At 41.2% G+C, this 22,925-nt stretch overlaps 1 pseudogene; it reads right to left on the bottom strand.

Moving 5' to 3' along the window:
- Positions 1 to 4,908: 4,908 nt before the first annotated feature.
- LOC135507325 (RNA-binding protein RO60-like) lies at positions 4,909 to 19,794 on the bottom strand (annotated as a pseudogene).
- Between the last annotated feature and the right edge of the window lie 3,131 nt (positions 19,795 to 22,925).

Genomic DNA, 22,925 nt, shown 5'->3' with positions numbered 1-22,925 from the left:
ATCAGTGGAATGGAATATTACAACCATGTGACACTAAGGCCTACATTTTCAATTTAGTTCAATTTATAGACGATGTCAGATTGACAGGTCTCTATTAATATGGACTGTGGCCATTTTAAATCGACAGGTGTCAATGTGCGTATTCAATTACTGCAACTGACTCCAATGTATTTTTCCTCAGAATGGGCATAGTTTGTAGCCCACAAGTATGTTTAATTACAGGGTCTAGTAGTACCTATTCAAACATGTACTTTCTGGTGGGTTCTTTATTGATTGACACACCTTGTGCTTTTATTGCACAAGATGAAAACACAAATAAAACAAATCTTTAGAAATCAGTTACATGGTCAACATTAACTTTGCCTAAAACAGAGGTTGATCTGAAATGGTAGATGACCAAAACTCAATGAATCCCAGTTACTAATTTCCACTTGTGCAATTGTACTTTCAGCTGTCCTTCTGAAATGACACATAAAGATGAATCGTTTTATTATTATCCCATTTTATTTATTCAATATTTGAAGAAATCAATCATTACATTTATACTTCTAAAGTCTTACATAATTATGTCAAAAGTTACATTGTTGGATCTATTACATTGGAAAGGTACCTAGTGCGTTTCTACAGGAATATTGGTAAATTAGGTTTAGCATGACTGACATAAAAATGAATGTTATCAAAAAAACCCTACACTGGAATACTTCTAATGTGCTTCTAGCAGCTTCAGTCTTTAAATCGATGGCTACCATTGTTCCTGTACCCAAGAAGGCAAAGATAACTGATCTAAATGACTACCGCCCCGTAGCACTCACTTCTGTCATCACAAAATGCTTGAGAGGCTAGTGAAGGATCATATCACCGCCACCTTACCGGCCACCCTAGACCCACTTCAGTTTGCATACCGCCCCAACAGGTCCACAGATGGCACAATCACACTACACACTGCCCTATCCCATCTGGACAAAAATAATACCTATGTAAGAATTCTGTTCATTGACTACAGCTCAGCATTCAACACCATAGTGCCCTCCAAGCTCATCATCAAGCTGGAGGCCCCTGGGTCTCAACCCCTCGCTGTGCAACTGGGTCCTGGACTTTGATGGGCCGCCCCAGGTGGTTAAGGAAGGAAACAACATCTCCACTTCGCTGATCCTCAACACTGGGACCCCACGAAGGTGTGTGCTCGGCCCTCTCCGGTACTCCCTGTTCACCCACGCCTGCATGGCCATGCACGCCTCCAACTCTATCATCAAGTTTGCAGACGACACAACAGTAGTTGGCTTGACCACCAACAACATGACGAGACAGCATACAGGGAGGAGGTGAGGGCACTCGGAGTGTGGTGTCAGGAAAACAACCTCTCACTCAACGTCAACAAAACAAAGGAGATGATAGTGGACTTCAGGAAACAGCAGAGGGAGCACCCCAGACAAACTGCAATGGTCCACCCACACAGACAGTGTGGTGAAGAAGGCGTAACAGCCTGTCACCCAAAACCCTGACAAACTTTTACAGATGCACAATCGAGAGCATCCTGTCGGGCTGTATCACAGCATGGTACGGCAACAGCACCACCCTCAACCGCAAGGCTCTCCAGAGGGTGGTTTGGTCTGCACAATGCATCACCGGGGGCAAATTACCTGACCTCCATGACACATACAGCACCGGATGTCACAGGAAGGCCAAAAAGATGTGTATAGTCACTGTATATGGACTTTTTCTATTGTGTTATTGACTCTGTTTATTCCATGTGTAATTCTGTGTTGTTATTTGTGTCGCACTGCTTTGCTTTATCTTGGCCAGGTCGCAGTTGTAAATGAGAACGTGTTCTCAACTGGCCTACCAGGTTAAATAAAGGTGAATTTTTTTTTTTTTAAATAAAAAAAGATCCTCAAGGACAACAACCACCCGAGCCACTGCCTGTTCACACCACTATCATCCAGAAGGTGAGGTCAGTACAGGTGCTCCAAAGCTGGGACCAAGAGATAGAAGCTGTTTTTCAATCTCAAAGCCATCAGACTTTTAAATAGCCATCACTAACTGTGAGGCTGCTGCCTACACTGAGACTCAATCACTGGTCACTTTAATAAATGGATCACTTTAATAATGTTACATATCTTGCATTACTCATATCGCATGTATATACTTTATTGAGACCCAATCACTGGAAACTTTAATAAATTGATCACTAGTCACTTTAAACAATGCCACTTTAAATATTGCCACTTTAATAATGTTTACATATCTTACATTACTCATATCACATGTATAAACTGTATTTTATACCATCAACTGCACCTTGCCTTTGCCGCTCAGCCATCGCTCATGCTTATATACTTATATGTACATATTCTCATTCACCCCTTTAGATTTGTGTAAATAAGGTATGTTTTTTATTTGTAATGCACTTGCAAAATTTTCAAAAAACCTGTTTTCGCTTAGTCATTATGGGGAATTGTGTGTAGATTGATAAGTAAAAATAATTTTGCTGTTTCGTAACAAAATGTGGAAAAAGTTTAGGGGTCTGAATACTTTCCGAATGCACTTTTTGCATACCAATGGCTTTTTTTCCCAAGTGGTATCAGTTGTTGAAGGTCAAAACAAGGTACTATAAATCAAATCAAATTTTATTGGTCACATACACATGGTTAGCAGATGTTAATGCGATTGTAGCAAAATGCTTGTGCTTCTATTTCCAACAGTGCAGTAATATCTAACAAGTAATCTAACAATTCCCCAACAACTACCTAATACACATAAGTATTCGGACCCTTTGCGATGAGACTTGAAATGTAGCTCAGGTGCATCCTCTTTCCATTGATCATCGTTGAGATGGTTCTACAACTTGGAGTCCACCTGTGGTAAATTCAATTGATTGGACATGATTTGGATAGGCACATACCTGTCTATATAAGGTCCCACAGTTGACAGTGCATGTCAGAGCAAAAACCAAGCCATGAGGTCAAAATAATTGTCCGTAGAGCTCTGAGACAGGATTGTGTCGAGGCACAGATCTGGGGAAGGGTACCGAAACATTTATGCAGCACTGAAGGTCCCCAAGAACACAGTGGCCTCCATCATTCAAAAAAGGAAGACGTTTGGAACCACCAAGACGAGAGCTGGCCTTCCGGCCAAACTGAACAATCGGGGGAGAAGGGCCTTTGCACCAAGGATATTCTATCATGAGTTTGATCTCATCAGAAATATCAATTTGTAAAAAATAAAAAACACTTGCTATCAAACAAAACTAGTTGGTTAGTCTGAGTATAGTGGTCAGACCATTTGAGTAAGACAGAAACAGTCCAAGGGCTCTGTCATTACACTTCTCGATAAGCTCAGTTCTAGATTTTCACAGAACATCCAATAACTGACATTCATTAGCTTTCTCAGACGCTCGGTGCCTCACTTCTTATCAAGTTCTCCAGTTTATCTGTACTAATTTACAATGCTACATACAGGGGACAGACTTCAAAAGACCATTGGTCCTTCTCTCAGCACATATAAAATCTGCAGGCTAAAATTAAATCTAGACTTGGTTTCCTCTATCGTAATCGCACCTCTTTCACCCCAGCTGCCAAACTAACCCTGATTCAGATGACCATCCTACCCATGCTAGATTACGGTGATGTAATTTATAGATCGGTAGGTAAGAGTGCTCTCGGCTAGATGTTCTTTACCATCAGATTTGCCACCAATGCTCCTTATAGGACACATCACTGCACTCTATACTCCTCTGTAAACTGATCATCTCCGTATACTCATCGCAAGACCCACTGATTGATGCTTATTTATAAAACCCTCTTAGTCCCCACTATCTGAGATATCTACTGCAGCCCTCATCCTCCACATGCAACGCCAGTCACATCCTGTTAAAGGTCCCCAAAGCTAACACATCCGAGTCACTCATCTTTTCAGTTCGCTAAAAACACTCAAACTGGACAGTTTTATCTCAATCTCTTCATTCAAAAGACTCAATCAAGCACACTCTTACTGACATTTGTGTCTGCTTTGATTGATGTATTGTTGTCTCTAACTTCTTGTCCTTTGTGCGGTTGTCTGAGCCCAATAATGTTTGTACCATGTTTTGTGTTGCTGTCATGCTGTTGTCATGTGTTGCTGCCTTGCTATGTTGTTGTCTTAGGTCTCTCTTTATGTGGTGTTGTGTTGTCTCTCTTGTCGTGATGTGTGTTTTGTCCTATATTTTAAATACATTTTTTTTTTTACCCCAGCCCCCTTCCCGGCAGGAGGCGTTTGCCTTTTGGTAGGCCGCCATTGTAATTAAGAATTTGTTCTTAATTGACGTGCGTAGTTACGTACAATTTTGAAATAAGGTATCAAAAAAAAAACTTGCTTTAACATATCATAGTAGTAATGTACTGTACAGTGATCCCCTCCAACAGAAACCTACAATGGAACTATTGCCCATTACAAGATACCGGTCTCTTACACCACCGCTCCTCAATTCAAACGAAACATCTTGAATAATCGTGAATGGTCTTTCCATGTAATGTCTACCATTATTTATTCTTAAAAGAAAGCATTGTTATACCATAAGAGTACTGTACGCATTAAAGGAATGATTCACCCATTTTTAATTGCACAAATACAATATGACATTAAAAAAATGGGTGAATCTTTACTTTGATATCCATTCTTGTAGTGTGATATGTAGTCGCATATCATGATATCGTTTTAGGTCTCCTTTACCAACTTTAAGATAATAACCGAATACACATTTCCACAATTTGATTGAACCTGCTGGACACATCTTCATGTCACTCATGATCAAAATAAAAAACAGTATTGTAAATATCAATATCTTTTTGAATTTCCGTTCTCCAGGGCACTTTGTGCGTCATTGCGAGCCAAGTCAATTTCATAGTCTTTCCACCATTTCTATCAATGTTTTTATTTCTTTGTACGGTCCAGAATTTGTTCGAAGATCAGGATAAGGTTACGGATGACGTCCACGGTTCCCAAGTCAAAGCCCTAGAGGTCGAGCATGCCCCTGTCCTCAGCAGGGGCGGCAATGGAGTGGCCTTGAGGTCAGCCCGCACACTATCAGTTTGAAAAAGCTACCTATTTTCTACCAAAAACAAAACACAAGAGGCATGATGAATAACAATGATTTGAATAACACTGATTATAGTTGTAGATGAGATAAAACTTTTGGCAACTCTACAACTACTTTGATAACCAGTGTTGTTCCATGTCATTTCAGTAAGTCATGACACCCACCATCTCAGATTGTTCTGAAATAGTTCCATTAATTAGAAACAGATATTTTATTATTTTGTTGAAAGACGTTTTGAACTCTGAGAAATTAATTTGCCCCCAAATGGGCCATTTAAATGTTTTGGATTCAGTTAGTCAAATATAGTACCAAACATCCGATTTGCACAAAAACCTCTTAACCGTGGTTAAGATGTGAGGAATCCAAATAAATGGTCAAACACCACCCACGGACCACCCAAACCCCACACCAATGGCCAGTATACAGTATCAGATCTCTGTTTGACAAGTTGTGACTTGGGAGTATTGTTTATTCATACTATGTAATGCATTCTCAGTAGGGGTGTAACGGTACACATATTCGTACTGAACGGGGACCTCGGTTCAGTTCACATTCTAAACCAAAATGAATACATAAAAAAATATACTGTATATATTTACAAAATAAAAACATTATGCCTATAGTTTATTCCTACGCTGCAGCCCATCACATTACCCTTGTAGACCTATGCCTCGAGCAAATCTGAGCTGAAAAAAAATATTCAGGCCTATGTGCACGTTGTAAATCAAAATTCAAACCGTAATGGGCGCATTTCAAACTGTCCTTTTGTGAGGCACAGCTGGGAATTAGTTCTGTCCAATGGCGAGTGGTGGGGTTGATAAACCAGAATTGGAGGATCCCCCATCATCGTTTAAAATCTCCAGTTTGGGAACATTTTGGCTTCCCAGTATATTACAATGGCAATGGACAGAGAGTTGTGGATAAAAATGTTTACAGTATGTCGCCACGCTCAACGAGAATAGCCTATGAAGTTGCCAACACCTGAAATATGATGACACATTTATGCCGACGTCACCCCAGTATACCGGAGCAAGACGTAAATGCAAAGAAACAGTCTCCCCTCTGCTGATTCTTTTAAAAATGTATAACCCCTTTTTCTCCCCAATTTCGTGATTACAATCTTGTCTCGTCGCTGCAACTCCCCAACAGGCTCGGGAGAAGCGAAGGTCAAGTCATGCATCCTCCGAAACATGATCCGCCAAATCGCACTTCTTAACACCGCTCGTTTAACCCGGAAGACAGCTCTACCAATGTGCCAGAGGAAACACTGTTCAGCTAACAACCGAAGTCAACCTGCAGGCACCCTGCCCGCCATAAAGAGTCACTAAAGCGCGATGAGCCAAGTAAAACCCCCCCCTAACACAAGCCTGTCTCAGAGATCTCCAGACAATTATTTCGACCTCATGGCTTTGTTTTTGCTCTGACACGCACTGTCAACTGTGGGACCTTACAAGTGTGTGCCTTTCCAAATCATGTCCAATCAATTGAATTTACCACAGGTGGACTCCAAGTTGTAGAAACATCTCAAGGATGATCAATGGAAACAGGAAGCATCTGAGTGTAACAGTATAACTTTAGACCGTACCCTAGCCCATACCCGGGCGCGAACCAGGGACCCTCTGCACACATCAACAACTGGCACCCACGAAGCATCGTTACCCATCGCTCCACAAAAGCCACGGCGCTTGCAGAGCAAGGGGAACTACTACTTCAAGGTCTCAGAGCAAGTGACGTCACTGATTGAAACGCTATTTAGCGCGTACCACCGCTAACTAAGCTAGCCGTTTCACATCCGTTACATGAGCTCAATTTCAACTCTCATAGCAAAAGGTCTGAATACTTATGTGCATTTGCAAACATTTCTAAAAACCTGTTTTCATTTTGATGTATTGTGTGTAGATTGGATATTATTTTATTAATTTTAGAATAAGGATGTAACAAAATGTAGAACAAGTAAAGGAGGTATGAATACTTTCAGAAGTTACTGTATAAGCAAACCAAAGCCAAAGTTTTTCATGAACCTGTGTTGCGCTTGCTTAACAGTGAGGGGGCTGGATTAATCTGGACTGGGTAGGCATGTTTAGCACCAGGTGAAAGTTAATTGCATTAGTTGTGGTACCCGGGCAGCCTCCCAGGCGTGAGCCAGGTGCCCTGTTCAAAACTCACAGTGAAGTTGACTCAAAACAAGTGACATAGGAGCACGTGGAGTAATGATTATGATCGTGTTTTCACATGCAAAAGTGATTGCCTTTGATTAAAAAAAAACACCTTATCTTCCCAATGAAAACTAATTTGAAAATTCAAACATTTATGGGAAAGAGAGGTTTCTGGATGATGCACCATGTTGCCTTGTTGACATTCGATTTGAGAAGGTTGCTCTACCCTCATTGTTTTTGCTCATTCATGTCACGTGCCAACGATCGGTGCCCTGTGGCTCAGCATAATCGAATCTTCCCAGTGGCAGCCCATCACATTACCCTGGAGTGGGAGGACGATGTACCATGCTACACACATGCCCCCTTTATGAAAGTCACAAGCAGGGCTTGACATTAACATTTTTAGACACTTATCTTTTGGACATGTAGGACCGAATACTTTATTTATCATTTTAATTAAACTTTTTTTTTTAAGTATTATTATTATTTATTTTTTACTTGTCCGAAAGCTGAAATAACTTGTTCAAGCAACAACAACAAAAAAGATCCGTAACACCATAGGTCAAAAGGGGTGACTGAAAATCAGTGTACATAGGAGGGATCGATTATTGCTACTCCCTTGTACCCGCTTGGTGAATTAAGGTCACTAATTAGTAAGGAACTCCCCTCACCTGGTTGTCTAAGTCTTAATTGAAAGGAAAAAACTGCAGACACCAGACCTTTCATGGAATGAGTTTGACATCCCTGCCATAGACAATGTTATCGCACTAACAGCCATCCCAAATAATATACCAAAAAGTAACACATGAAATAAAAACACTTCTACGCATTTGGCTGGCATGCTACTGGAGGGATGAGAGGCATCATGACATTGACAAAATAAATTTAGTGGAGGCAAATCTTTTCAAATAGCCTATTCCATTCTGATGGTATTGTATGCTCAATTTCACTTCGTGTGGCCTAAAATATGTAATTCAAAATAAATCTGTGAATGAGAATAGCAGACTCCGACTTTCATAATTATTCCCATTTAAAAGCTGAAACTTTAGGACAAACACTATTAGAACAGTTTGGAAAATACTCTTCATAACTTTAATGTCTTAATGCTTTTATCCTATTTCAGTTAGTATGATTAATTTCTGTCTATTAATGCTTTGCTCCACTGTTTGTTAAAATTTCTCATTATATTTGTATATATTGCTATTGTTTTTTTCTCTCATTATTACCTTAGATTCCATGTTTTGGGGTTATTCAAAAACAACTTACCTTTGAGATATCTAACAGAGTTCTAGGATTCTTTCATTTGTTTGATCATGAAATTACACAGCTGGAGAAATCTAGCATACATTAAAATGAAAGAGTGGTTTAATAGGTCAAGTCCTATTCGTATCAAATGAAGAGAAAATAGAACATTTGGGCTTCGACAAGACACCTGCGTGTGTCCGCTATAAAAAAAATATATACTTTGGTTGTTGATTCCAGATCGTCAGATATTCGAGAGTTAAAATAAAATAATTATCCGAATGGATATTTTGTGCTGCTTTGGTGAGATTCTCTTGCTTTATGAAAATACAACATTTATTGAAATAGGCAATAGTAAATAGCAATATACGCAATTTACTCAGAATCTCAAACATGCACTGCCTTGCTTTGTGCTGCCTGATCCAATTCTGATCTGAGTAATTGTTTGATAGTGATTAATGCATTACAAATTGTATTTACGACTTCACAACTGGTAAATTCCCACATGGTTACAAAAACGCAGCATCAGAGTGGAAATTTAAGAGTCCCAGCATAAAGACCGGTCACAACAGACAATGCCAGGAACATTGTGAATGCTGAACATTGTGAATGGCATTTAATTTTCCCACTGTACCGAAACGCAAACTGTTACAACCCAATTCTTAGTAAATTTGGTGATGGTATGTTGTGTGATTAGTGACACTTACCATTAAACCTAACCCAATACAAAACCCTTTACTGTGTGTGTTTGGGACTTTTACCATTGAAACCCTTAGAAACCATAACATTGAAACCAATAGAACTGCTGTAGCCTAGTAGTTTGCTTCTTCACCAAACACACAGGGGTGGTTTTCTGGACACAGATTAAGCCTAAGAGAAGGACAAACTCAACTTTTTTCATGGAGGATTGGCTTGATATTACGATCTTGATAATGGACGGACCAAGGAGCAGCGTGTGTAGAGTTCTACATCTTTATTACGGTGAAACTTCAAACAAAGAAAAAATAAATAAACCAAAACGTGACATCAGCGGTGCAACCAGCACAAACAATATCCCACAACCCAGGTGGGAACAATGGAGAACTTAAGTAGGATCCCCAATTAGAGACAACAATAATCAGCTGCCTCTAATTGGGAACCACACCTAGTACACCAACATATAAATAGGAAAACTAGAACACCCCCCTATGTAACGGATGTGAAACAGCTAGCTTAGTTAGTGGTGCGCGCTAAATAGCGTTTCAATCGGTGACGTCACTTGCTCTGAGACCTTGAAGTAGTAGTTCCCCTTGCCCTGCAAGGGCCGCGGCTTTTGTGGAGCGATGGGTAACGATGCTTCGAGAATGACTGTTGTTGATGTGTGCAGAGGGTCCCTGGTTCACGCCTGGGTATGGGCGAGGGGACGGTCTAAAGTTATACTGTTACACCTAGTCACGCCCTGACCTACAACACCATAGAGAACCAAGGGCTCGCTATGGTCAGGGAGTTACACTTGAATTGTGGATGACCGCAACGTCTTTTCACCATCAGCAAAAGCTATTGGTTTTCTACCGTAAGTTCCAAAGAAAATGTTGTGATACATTTGATTAAAAAAAATAAAAAAAATGGTGTTGTGTTTAATGGCAGTAGCAGGATCGCTCTAAACAGGAAAAAAATAAAATAATGATTTACTCTGACTAGATTACATAGCATGAATAAACAATACGCCAAGTCACAGCTTCATACAACTTTTCAAACAGAGATAACTGATACTATATACTGACCAATTCGGGTGGGTATGTGTCGTTTTATAATTTATTTGGATTCCTCATATTTTAATAATTGCTAAGCTATTTTCGTGGAAATCGGATGTTGCGTACTATATTTATTGTATATTATATGAATCCTACATTGAAATTGCCAATTTGGGTGAAATCAATTAGCTTAATTTCTCAGTGCAAATTATATTTAAACAAAATGATGTTGTAGAAATACTTTGTTTCTAACTACAGAAACAATTTCAGAACAATCTGCGTTGGTGTGTCAAAATCCTCTTTCTTGTGCTTTTGAGGTGGAACGACCCCAGAATGTACTTGACCAAGCTGCACATAATGACACAGATAAGGTGCATGACACAGATAAGGTGCATGACACAAACATGATTGAATTGTGATTAAAGAGTAGTTAGTAGTGTAACCACTTGTAATTAAAATATATATATATATATTCCATGTGACATGATATCTGTGCAAGTGTTTTCCAAAAGTCTATTTTTCAATCAATGCAGCACAGGTTGGCATTAACAGAGCAGTGGGGGTTGGACAGTGGTACACCACAGAATCATTATCTGAGGATTACATCCAACTTACATGTCTGTACATCCTCAGACACTCCGCCGGGTTGGCCGTGCCAGCAGGCGCTGTTGGTGAATATGATGAACATGTTCACAGTGATCCCTTTCTCCGAAGCCCACAGGTTGGGGAGAGCACAGTCTGTATAGCCACTGGTTATCTGTGAACAGATCAATGACGCAGCGGTAAGCTATGACCCACAGTCATAGCACTTATACAACGTCATGTTTTATCAAAGAAATGGGCCATGTTCAGTAGGGCTCACCAGCAAAACGTTTGAAAACAGAAATGAGCTTTCTTATTTGACCAAGTCCGATAAGTTCCTCCCTGTTTCAGTCCATTATCTTCAGTTTGGTTCCCTTATGGACATGACCCTGGTTTCAGACAGTGTGACGAGTTGGCAAGCAAGCATTCAGCAAGCAAGTTTTAGTCTGTAAAACAATGTGCGTTTCGAGATGCACATTTTGTAGTGTGACACTTAATGTCTGTACCTTGACCAGCTTAGCTGTTACTTCACGAAGAGACATGTCGGCTGAGATTGTGCAAGGAACTATAGCTCCCTCAGAGTGTCTCTGCCTCCGTCCGCACAAGAACCTGTAACATAGACACAACCAACTTGGTACATAATGTTAAAATAGTCCCTCTCTAAAATGCCTGGAATGGTCAATACAATTTTACATAACTTGTACTCATAACAGAGCATGCCTGGAATGCCTGTGCCCTCTTGAGATGGTGGCATGTGAGGGGAGATGTGGCAGGAACCCATGGAATCTCTCAACAGACCCTTTCCTTGACCTTAGCTTCCTCCAGAGACCGTCTAGCCTTCCCATGTTTATAGATGCAGCTTAGAAACACAGCTGTGACAACTAGTCATTAAACCGTGCTTAGGAGTGCAGCTATAGTTCAACAGAGAGCCCCCCCATCTTTGCCATTAACGCTTCTGTGTCAAGTGCAGCCTCTATCCATCTCTATGGTGCATCTTGAGTGCAGGATAGTCGTGTTGACTTACCATGGCTATCGCTGCAGCCGTGACCACCGTGCTGACTGAGGTCCCCTGAACAATGCTGCTCAGAGGCGTGCTAATGTCCATGGCCACCACAAAACGCTTTCCCGCCGGATCCACCATGTCATTTTCTGATGCCGCCAAGATGCTGAAGGGGTGGACTTCTGCCTACAATAACAATACAACTACTAGATAGATCTCTGAGAAAGCAGCAAGTGAATGAATCCCAGTTCATTGAGCGTGAGAGACAGCAGGTAGGTATGTCTCACCTTTTTTAAAGCCACCTAACTCTGGATCATCTCGCAAACCGCTACCACGTCTGAGCTTCCTGGTTAGAGGACTTGGTCTGGTGTCATCTTACCCATGACTCTTAGCACTGATGCCATGGGCATCTCCTTTAACAATGTTTTCCATACCTACAGAGATGAAAAGGCATCATACAATCAGAAGACCAAAAAACAACCCCCAATCTTATCCCAAAAAAAGTAATGAGAATGTCTTGAGACCCTAATATGAAAAAGTGATAGTTCCATAATGCTGAAATGAAATGGTGCTTATCTTTCCCATTCATCTACAAAAAAACAACACCTAGCGGGGAGGAGAACTTCTCAACATCTGACCACTGCCCACCTCTTTGGACTTCAGGTGGTCTGTCAGTAGTTGTTCCCGCTCCAGCCTGTGCTCCTCTATCAGATGGGCGACCTCTATCTCGTCAATAGTGTTATTGACCTTCTAAACCGCTTCCATGTACGAGAGGACTTTGACCACCCCCTCAGAGTTCTCCTTGTCGCCGTATGCCTTTTTATGAGAGTACAGTACATGTCGGACAAAATGTAATGCCAGGCCTAATGGAAACATAACTTGTTTCCGTAAACTTTCCAAATGTAGACAAAACTAAATGCGCTCGGAAAGGAGGGATCTTTTTGTGTCTGTAAAATGTATTATGCGAGAAATGTCAGTGGAAACGCTTTAATACGCAAGTATTGATATAAATCAATCATATCGAAGTAAACGTCTATGACGTGGTCCTTCCACTATGAGTCAGGAAAGAATGCAGTTTATTAGGCTACAAATAAAATTAATTAGGAACTTCACAGGGTGGTGAAAGTGTAAGGTGATGAGCTTGATGCTCCTTTCCAATAAATATCGAGGGTCTTATTCTGCTGACATGACAAAAAAATAATCTTGCTCTTCTGTCCATAATAATCTCATCATGGTAGGCTATACATGCGCTCTAGCCAACAGCGTGAAGATAACGATAGTAAAAGTTACTCACCATGCTTTTTCTCGTGTGATTTCAGAGTTTCTGATCACCACACACAGTTGCTTTTTGGTTGTGACATCACTAATTTCATCATTAATCAATGAGTAAGACTCATTCCCAATGTCCTTTAGTTCCTCATGCACCGCAGGCCCTATAACTGCATTGATGAGCACTGTGCATTTTGTTCTGTGGATACTGTTGAAGATTATGTCTTCAACAACACATCCCAGGTGATCAACAGTTGCAATGCTGGAGTGGCATGCAATGTGTAGCCATCAATAACTCTGATTGTTTAACTGTGTTATTCTCTCTTACAAACGCAGTTCTTGTGTCATATTCTTGCATTAGAAAATGGAGCAGCGCTTCTCTTGTGTTTCTCCATTTGTTCATGAGAAATAAGATCGGCGTGGTGGGTTCTCATTTCTGATTTGCAATACCGACAGTAAGCTTTTCTGTCATTTCCTGGGATGCTCTTAATCAATTACATTATAACCCGTTCTCTTTCCCAGCCTTTGCAATAATTTGCCCATTTACCTGCCATTCTGACAGAATCGTGTCTAGCCAGTAAACTAGCGTATCAAATCGGTTTCTTTCCTCTGTCTTCAACTTTCTGGCCATACATCCCCAGAGAGAAAGCACATTGTTCGATCCTCTCTCTTAAACTGTTGTTTGTGTATTTCATCGTTTCTCTCCCTTTCTGTGTTGGCTGTCATGATTGGTAGGACTGGGGGCGGTCAGGACACAAAGAATGAAGCAAATAAGAAGTATGTAGCTAGCTACCTAGGGCTGCTGTTGTTGAATCTCACATCACTTGTCATGATGTGCGCTCGTTCCGCTCTTCTCGGACGTGACTCAGCTGAGCTGCCTGCTGCAGCAGAAGCACTCTCTGTCTGCTAAGTTTCTAGCATTTACGGTTGAGATTTAATGAATATAACTACGCACCTTATGAATTTTATTAACACTCATGCATGACGCAGATGTTAGTAATGCGTTGGTATGACGACATGTTAGGTACACGCAGACGTTGGTAAGGCTTTGGTGTCATGTTAGTCAGACGTTCAAAGGTAGACGACTGCCACACGGTGGTACGGTTGCCTAGGCATAATTCTGGCACTCCGGTCCGTCCCTCCCTTCCAACGACTGTATATGAAGTGCCTTCCCCGCACCACTCCCTCACTTAGCAGCAGCAGCCTACCTCACTACCTGATAGTCAGCAGCAGCAGGTGACAGTGAAATGAATAGATAACACAAAAAGTGAAATGCTATGGCGTCCGCAGTGCAATTTAGAAGTAGCTCAAAAACCTACAACCGATACATTTTCACCCGCGACATTGTTTTCAAAGTAGCCAATTCCCAGGAAAACTGAGAACATGAGCAGCAGCAGGGGTGTATTCATTACTCAGATTCCGTTGCAAACCGTTTACTCCTAACACTTCAACGTGTCGTAATTAACTTAACTTGGTCGAAAATATCATCTTCACCCTAGGTTCTTAAACAGAAGTTGGAGTTAATTTTAATTGTATGGTTTCAACGGGTTGCCATTCCAATCTGTCTAAGAAGTGTGTGACAAGCTGCACATCTATAAATGATCGGTTCTTCCATGATCTAAAGTGGAGTGAAATCTTCCAGACACTTTTTTTAAAAAGAGAAACATGACTTAACTACAACTTCGGGTTAAGAATAAAACAGAACTCAACAGAAGAAACCTTTGTAACGTAAACCGTTTAAGCACCAAACAGAAGCAAATAGAGCAAACAAAATTAAACGTGGAGGGACCTACCTGAATTTGTCCAGTAGCAACTCTCGTTTTCTTTTCAATATGTTTACCGTTTGGAGTAAACGGTTTCTTTTGCAAACGTTTTGCCATAGAATTGGCGTAATGATTACACCCCAGTTGTACACTTTTTCATCCTTCTGCCTTGTTAAAGACGTCTCGGAACTTGGAAACTATGAAGAGAGTCAATGTGCTACTTGTCAGAGGCTGCGTTTACACAGGAAGCCCAATTCTGATATTTTTTTCCTTCACTTATTAGTATTTTGAGCAATCAGATCAGTTCTGATAAAGCCAGTAATGGTTGGGGAAACACCCCCCTGACACCTCCCTATGCGTCAATTTTTGATGCCTTTGCCTTCAAGCTTACTTCAGAAACTCGGAACCTCTGAGTTAAAATGTCAGTACGTTTTTTGCATAGAACTTCCTATTGGTTGATTCTGATACTTTCAAAGTGGGAAATTCGAACCTTACCTCTTTTCAACATGACATTTCTATTTGCAACATTGGACAACATTTGACTACTGAATGTGGCCCTTGATTAAAATGATCCTATCCAATCCTTTTCTGATAAACTAGCTGAAAATCAACCATTATTGATCTGATATTGGATTGCAAAATAGGGGATAAAATAATCCACATCATTCCTATCCATATAAAAAAACAAATTTAAGTAAAACTGGGCCTTTACTAAGCTCAGATTTTGTCCTGGTACTAGTCTGGTCAACCAGGCAAACTGTGCAAGTGGGCTATTTAATGAATAATAAATAATATTCTGCAAGTTGATCGTTTCAGAGAGGCCTTTGTTATAAAGGGCCTCTGCTATGAGCTGTAACGTCAAGTCCATCCGAGTCCACTATAAATTTAAAGTAACTCTCCAGTGATTCCATATTTTTATGAAATATGACCTATCATTAATAGCAATATGAGTGAAATAGTTTTACTTTGAATTAAGTATGTTAAAAAGCAGCTTTTCTGTGTTAGAATGGTGTGGGCGTACACCAACAACAGAATGGTGTGGGCGTTTACCAGTCATAAAAAAAATATCAATGCGAGTAAACCGCTCTTTGCTGAGGGGGGTTTTTAGGTGTTTTTTTCTTCAATCCAATTTATGCTTTGGCTACATACGAGTATAGGATGAGTAAACAACATTATTTGGGTATGAGTTAACAGAATATGAACTTTTAAACGTGAGATTTTCACTGGACAGTTACTTTAATGTGAGCTAAAAACATCATAAGGTGTTAGGCTTCTTCAATGTCTAGTACCACCAGAGGACACTGTTGGCTAAAATATAGACACTACTGGTTTTAAGGAAGCAAAAGCATACCAATGTAAGGCTTCGACCCCATGCCGGCAAGGGAATGATTGTCAAGGACGGCTGCCTTAACCGCAGCACCATCCTCAGGCAAATATGTCTTGAATTACATAACCTAGATAATGGTATTATCCCAATGTATTATCCCAATGACCTCTTCTGACTGACTAAAGGGCAACGCTGCATGCTCAAGTAAACTCAGCAAAAAAAATAACATCCTCTCACAGTCAACTGCGTTTATTTTCATCAAACTTAACATGTGTAAATATTTGTATGAAGAAAACAAGATTCAACAACTGAGACATAAACTGAACAAGTTCCACAGACATGTGACTAACAGAAATTAAATAATGTGTCCCTGAACAAAGGGGGGTCAAAATGAAAAGTAACAGTCAGTATCTGCTGTGGCCACCAGCTTCATTAAGTACTGCAGTGCATCTCCTCCTCATGGAATGCACCAGTTCTTGCTGTGAGATGCTACCCCCTTCTTCCACCAAGGCACCTGCAAGTTCCTGGGGGGAATTCCAGAGGGGAACTGGGGGGAATGGCCCTGGCCCTCACCCTCCAATCCAACAGGTCCCAGACGTGCTCAATGGGATTGAGATCCGGGTTCTTCGCTGGCCATTGCAGAACACTGACATTCCTGTCTTGCAGGAAATCATTCACAGAAAGAGCAGTATGGCTGGTGACATTGTCATGCTGGAGGGTCATGTCAGGATGAGCCTGCAGGAAGGGTACCACATGAGGGAGGAGGATGTCTTCCCTGTAACGCACAGCGCTGAGATTGCCTGCAATGACAACAAGCTCAGTCCGATGATGCTGTGACACATCAACCCAGACCATGACGGACCCTCCACCTCCAAATCGATCCCGCTACGGAGTACAGGCCTCGGTGTCACGCTCATTTCTTCAACGATAAACGCGAATACGACCATCACACCTGGTGAGACAAAACCGCGACTCATCAGTGAAGAGCACTTTTTGCCAGTCCTGTCTGGTCCAGCGACTGTGGGTTTGTGCCCATAGGCGATGTTGTTGCCGGTAATGTCTGGTGAGGACCTGCCTTACAACAGGCCTACAAGCCCTCGGTCCATCCTCTCTCAGCCTATTGCGGAATGTCTGAGCACCGATGGTGCATTCCTGGTGTAACTCGGGCAGTTGTTGTTGCCATCCTGTACCTGTCCCGCAGGTGTATTGTTCGGATGTACCGATCCTGTGCAGGTGTTGTTACACATGGTCTGCCACTGCGAGGACGATCAGTCTCCCTGTAGAGCTATCTTAGGCGTCCCATTGCAATATATTTCCCTGGCCACATCTGCAGTCCTCAATGCCTCCTTGCAGCATGCCTAAGGGACGTTCACGCAGATGAGCAGGGACCTTGGGTATCTTTCTTTTGGTGTTTTCAGAGTCAGTAGAAAGGCCTCTTTAGTGTCATAAGTTTTCATAACTGTGACCTTATTTGCCTACTGTCTGTAAGCGGTTAGTGTCTTCACAACCGTTCCACAGGTGCATGTTCATTAATTGTTTATGGTTCATGGAACAAGCATGGGAAACAGTATGTAAACCCTTTACAATGAAGATCTGTGAAGTTATTTGGATTTGTACGAATTATCTTTGAAAGACAGTCTCCTGAAAAAGGGACGTTTCCTTTTTTTGCTGAGTTTAGTTACATCGTACTTAGCTTCGTGATCAGATTCTTATCCGCTTCTTGAGTGATAATGTGCGCAATTTAAATGAATTCATACTGCAATGACTTTTCTGACGGCATGATGAGAATTTAGGCTCTTATTATGAGAGGATCGGTTGGGAGGGAAACTGGTTCATTTCTATTGGATGATGTAACACCTTCTGGTGGTGTGCGATGTGGCATTGTGTGATTACTGTAGGTGTTCAAATTGTTCTGTCAGTAAAGAATTTGGAAATGTTGTAAGAAATATTTTGTGTGTGCGCCTGTGCGCATACAGTACCAGTCAAAAGTTTGCATACGCCTAATCATTCATGTTTTTATTTATTTATTTATTTTTACAATTTTCGACATTGTAGAATAACAGTGAAGACATCAACACTTCGAAATAACACATGGAATCATCTACTAACCAAATAAGAGTTAAACAAAACAACAATTATTCTATGTAGCCCTCCTTTGCCTTGACAGCTTTGCACACTCTTGGCATTCTCTCAACAAGCTTCATAAGGTGCTATCATTGCATTCCAATAAGCAGGTGTTCCTTGTTAAAAGTTAATTTGTGGAATTTCTTTCCTTAATGTGTTTGAGCCAATCAGTTGTGTTGTGAAAAGGTAGGGATGGTATTGATTATTATTATTTGACTCTGCCAGTCATCTATGAACATTTGAACATCTTGGCCATGTTCTGTTATAATCTCCACCCGGCACAGCCAGAAGAGGACTGGTCACCCCTCATAGCCTGGGTCCTCTATAGGTTTCTTCCTAGGTTCGGGCCTTTCTAGGGAGTTTTTCCTAGCCATCGTGCTTCTACACCTGCATTGCTTGCTGTCTGGGGTTTTAGGCTGGGTTTCTGTACAACACTTTGAGATGTCAGCTGATGTAAGAAGGGCTTTATAAAACATTTGTTTGATTTGATTTGGTATACAGACGATAGCTCTATTTGGTAAATGATCAAGTCCATATTATGACAAGAACAGCTCAAAAAAGCAAAGAGAGATGACAGTCATGAAGGTCAGTCAATGCGGTAAATTTCAAGAACTTGGAACGTTTCTTTATGTGCAGTCTAAAAAACCATCAAGCACTATGATGAAACTGCGCTATGATCACCACCACAGGAAAGGAAGACCCAGAAATCAAATCAAGTCTAATTTTATTAGGCACACACGCCGAATACAACAGGTGAAATGCTTACTTTACGAGCCCTTAACCAACAGTGCAGTTTTTTTTAAATGGAAAAGAATAAAAGTAACAAGTAATTAAAGAGCAGCAGTAAAAAATAGCAATATATACAGGGGGGTGCCGGTACAGAGTCATTGTGCGGGGGCACCGGTTAGTTGAGGTAGTATGTACATGTTGGTAGAGTTAATTACAGTGACTATGCATAGATGACAACAGAGAGTGACAGTGGCGTGTGTGGGGCTATACAAATAGTCTGGGTAGCCATTTGACTAGACGTTCAGGAGTCTTATGGCTTGGGGGTAGAAGCTGTTTAGAAGCCTCTTGAACCTACATTTGGTGCTTCGGTACTGCTTGCCATGCGGTAGCAGAGAGAACAGTCTATGACTAGGGTGGCTGCAGTCTTTGTACCGCCTGGTACAGAGGTCATGGATGGCAGGAAGCTTGGCCCCAGCGATGTACTGGGCCGTTTACACTGCCCTCTGTAGTGCCTTGCGATCGGATGCTGAGCAGTTGCCAGGCAGTGATGCAACCCGTCAGGATGCTTTCACTGGTGCAGCTGTTGAACCTTTTTGAGGATCTGAGGACCCATGCCAAATCGTTTCAGTCTCCTGAGGGTGAATATCTTTTGTCGTGCCCACTTCATGACTGTCATGTTAGTTTGTTGTTGATGTGGACACCAAGGAACTTGAAGCTCTCACCATGCTCCACTGCAGCCTCGTCGATGAAAATGGGGACGTGCTTGGTCCTCTTTTTCCTGTAGTCCACAATCATCTCCTTTGTCTTGATCACGTTGAGCGAGAGGTTGTTGTCCTGAATAGCATTCTCACATAGATGTTCCTTTCGTCCAGGTGGGAAAGGGCAGTGTGGAGTGCAATAGAGAATGCATCATTTGTGGATCTGTTTGGGCGGTATGCAAATTGGAGTGGGTCTAAGCATGTGCAAAGCAGTCATCAAGGCAAAGGGTGGCTACTTTGAAGAATCTAAAATATATTTTGGTTTGTTTAACACTTTATTGGTTACTTCATGATTCCATATGTGTTATTTCATAGTTTATTCTACATGGTAGAAAATAGTAAAAATAAAGAAAAACCCTTGAATGAGTAGGTGTGTCCAAACGTTTGACGGGTACTGTATGTATGTGTCAATATTCTGATGGTACAATGTAACTAGTGACTTTAATGTAGTGTCAGCAACACTAGGTAGGTCAAAAATAGAATTGTTTTATTATGGGAAAGTACATCATAGTTTACTCAATACCTGCAGTGCTAGCATTACATTTTTCTTTCAACCTCCCTGCCAAACTGAAATAGTCAGTAACTTTGTGGTCAAGTCAAACACTTCTCTTTGACAATATGTCGTCAGCAAGCATGAATTGGTATTCGGGTACTGCTAATAAAAGCATAATAGTATGGCACTTGCCTCGTAATCATTGTCTAAGGACCAAGAGGTTTTGTAAAGTACTTGTATATGTAGTATCCTATGTATGAAATATACAAAGTGTTGCAGTCAGGTTGCAGTATGAAATGTCTGTTCTCTTGGGCCCCCGAGTGGCGTCGCTGTCTAAGGCACTGCATCTCAACGCAAGAGACGTCACTACAGTCCTTGGTTTGAGTCCAGGCTGTATCACACCAAGCTGTGATTGGGAGTTCCATAGGGCGGAGCACAATGGGCCCAGTGTTGTCCGGGATTGGCCAGGGTAGGCTGTCATTGTAAATAAGAATTTGTTCTTAACTGACTTGCCTAGTTAAATAAAGGTTACATTTCAAATATAATATTCCTCTTAATTTCAAGTATAAGTTATCTCTGATCCAAAAGCAGTTAGCCAATATATGCCGACTGGAAAGGGTGTGTGTGTCTTCAATCCAGATTCCAGATCTCCACTTTTGTTTAACCAGACACATACTTTTCCCTCGCACTGTTTTTCAGTCACTGTCTGGTGTCACTTTTGGGATTGATAAGTCTCTGAATCTCAGCTGCCACAGCTGGCTTTGACTGCGTTTCTCAGATGAGACATTCCTCCAATGTTCAGGGTAGGTGGAGAGCCATGGTTGATGCCCTAACGTGCCAAAGGGGGTCAAGAGGACGAAGGCCGCACCCCGATTCTCTACTCTCCGGAAGTGTGGACTTGTACACTCCCCTTCATGGTTTTGAAAGTATGGGTTTGGTGTAAGCATTGGTTGCTGGGTGTTTCAGCATCCCTAAATCCATGATAGTTTTAAAAAATTGTTTAAATCATTATAGCAACAGGCTGAATTACAAGTACAACTTGCAATGAAATTAATAAATATGAAATTTTACAAGTACACAAATACATCATCATAAATATATACAAAGAACAGACACTGTTAAGGCTAATGGAAGTCAATAGATTTCCTCAGCTGTTTAGCAAGCAAACCAATCCAGGAGAGGGAGTGTTCAAGTCCAGTGCTCAATTCACCCACAGCAGCAGTAAAACACAGGTCCTTGGAGTTGTCTGACTGAATGAATCGAGGGTACACCTCATTTTCCATAAGGCTATAAGTGTCACACCCTGACCTTAGAGAGCCTTTTTATGTCTCTATTTGGTTTGGTCAGGGTGTGATTTGGGTGGACATTCTATGTTCTGTATTTCCATGTTTTGGCCGGGTATGGTTCTCAATCAGGGACAGCTGTCAATCGTTGTCTCTGATTGGGAATCATACTTAGGCAGCCTTTTCCCCTTTGTTAGTTGTGGGAAGTTGTCTTTTGTTAGGGGCACTATGGCCCTTGTAAGCGGCAAGGTTGGTTGTTTCTTGTTTTTTTTTCTTGTTTTTGTTGGCGATATTTTGAAAAAAAGGAAAATGTACACTCACTACGCTGCGCTTTGGTCCACTTCTTCCCATGATGGCCGTGACAATAGGCCTTCCTCTGGGCACCATCAAAACAAGATGGCGTTGGCTAGAGGAGATTCTGAGCAATGGTGTCTCTTGTGTAGAAATCGACGTTCACCTGAAAAAAAAAGGCAATGATCACAATCTTCCAGTGGTCTCCTCAGAGGAGGACCACCCTCCTGAGTGAAATTTCATTAAAATAGTATAACATTGTTTATGTTATCCTTTTTAGATAATGCAACACTAAATATATTAATTTTGATTTGATATGTAACCAAATAATTGATTAAAATACACGGTTCTGCAATGGATATCTACAGTAACTTCAACAGCACTGTCTGGGGTAGCACCATGGTGTAGCTGGTGCTACAGCTAGCTTCCATCCTCCTCTGGCTTCATTGACTTCAATACAAAACGTAGGAGGCTTGTGGGCTTCACCCCCTTCCATAGACATACATGGTAATTATGACCACTTCTGGAGGACATCCTCCAACCAATCAAAGCTTTCACAATATGAACTGACATATTGTCCATCCAATCATATAATTAGGATCAGAGAACGAACCTAGTGAGTTGTATTGGGATTGTGCCACAGAGCATTTTGGGGGTTCTATGTGTTGAGAGGCTTGGTGGCATTGTTGGATAGAGATTGAGTGAAGAGTGATAGTTTAGCATTTTTGTCATATTATTCATTTCAAATGTTTTTTCAAATTACAGGAGACAGAGGAGGTATATTGTAGCTTTCTTGATTTTAGAACTTTATTTTTGTGTCCAGTTAGTGCAATTTATAAAAATGTTCCTTGCTAACTTCTGTAGCTAGCTAGCTACCAGCACCAGTGTGCAGTTTTCTCTGCCAGAATGGCCAATGCTGCCAAAAATGTTGTGGACTTTTTGTTGAAGAACCTCTTTGATTCTCTGGGGTACACAGAAAAGGGGTGAATTTAAAAAAATCAGTTTCATGAAGGATGAAAAGGTGAGGGCATTCAGTACCAACTGGTATCAAAAGTTTTGCTGGCCCTGCTTCTTGGAAAGTCTGAGCCTTGGTCGTAAGTA

Source organism: Oncorhynchus masou, chromosome 3 (assembly GCF_036934945.1).
Source record: "Oncorhynchus masou masou isolate Uvic2021 chromosome 3, UVic_Omas_1.1, whole genome shotgun sequence".
Taxonomy (NCBI): domain Eukaryota; kingdom Metazoa; phylum Chordata; class Actinopteri; order Salmoniformes; family Salmonidae; genus Oncorhynchus; species Oncorhynchus masou.
The sequence above is the reverse complement of the archived record's forward strand: the minus strand, read 5'-3'. Positions and strand labels throughout refer to the sequence as shown.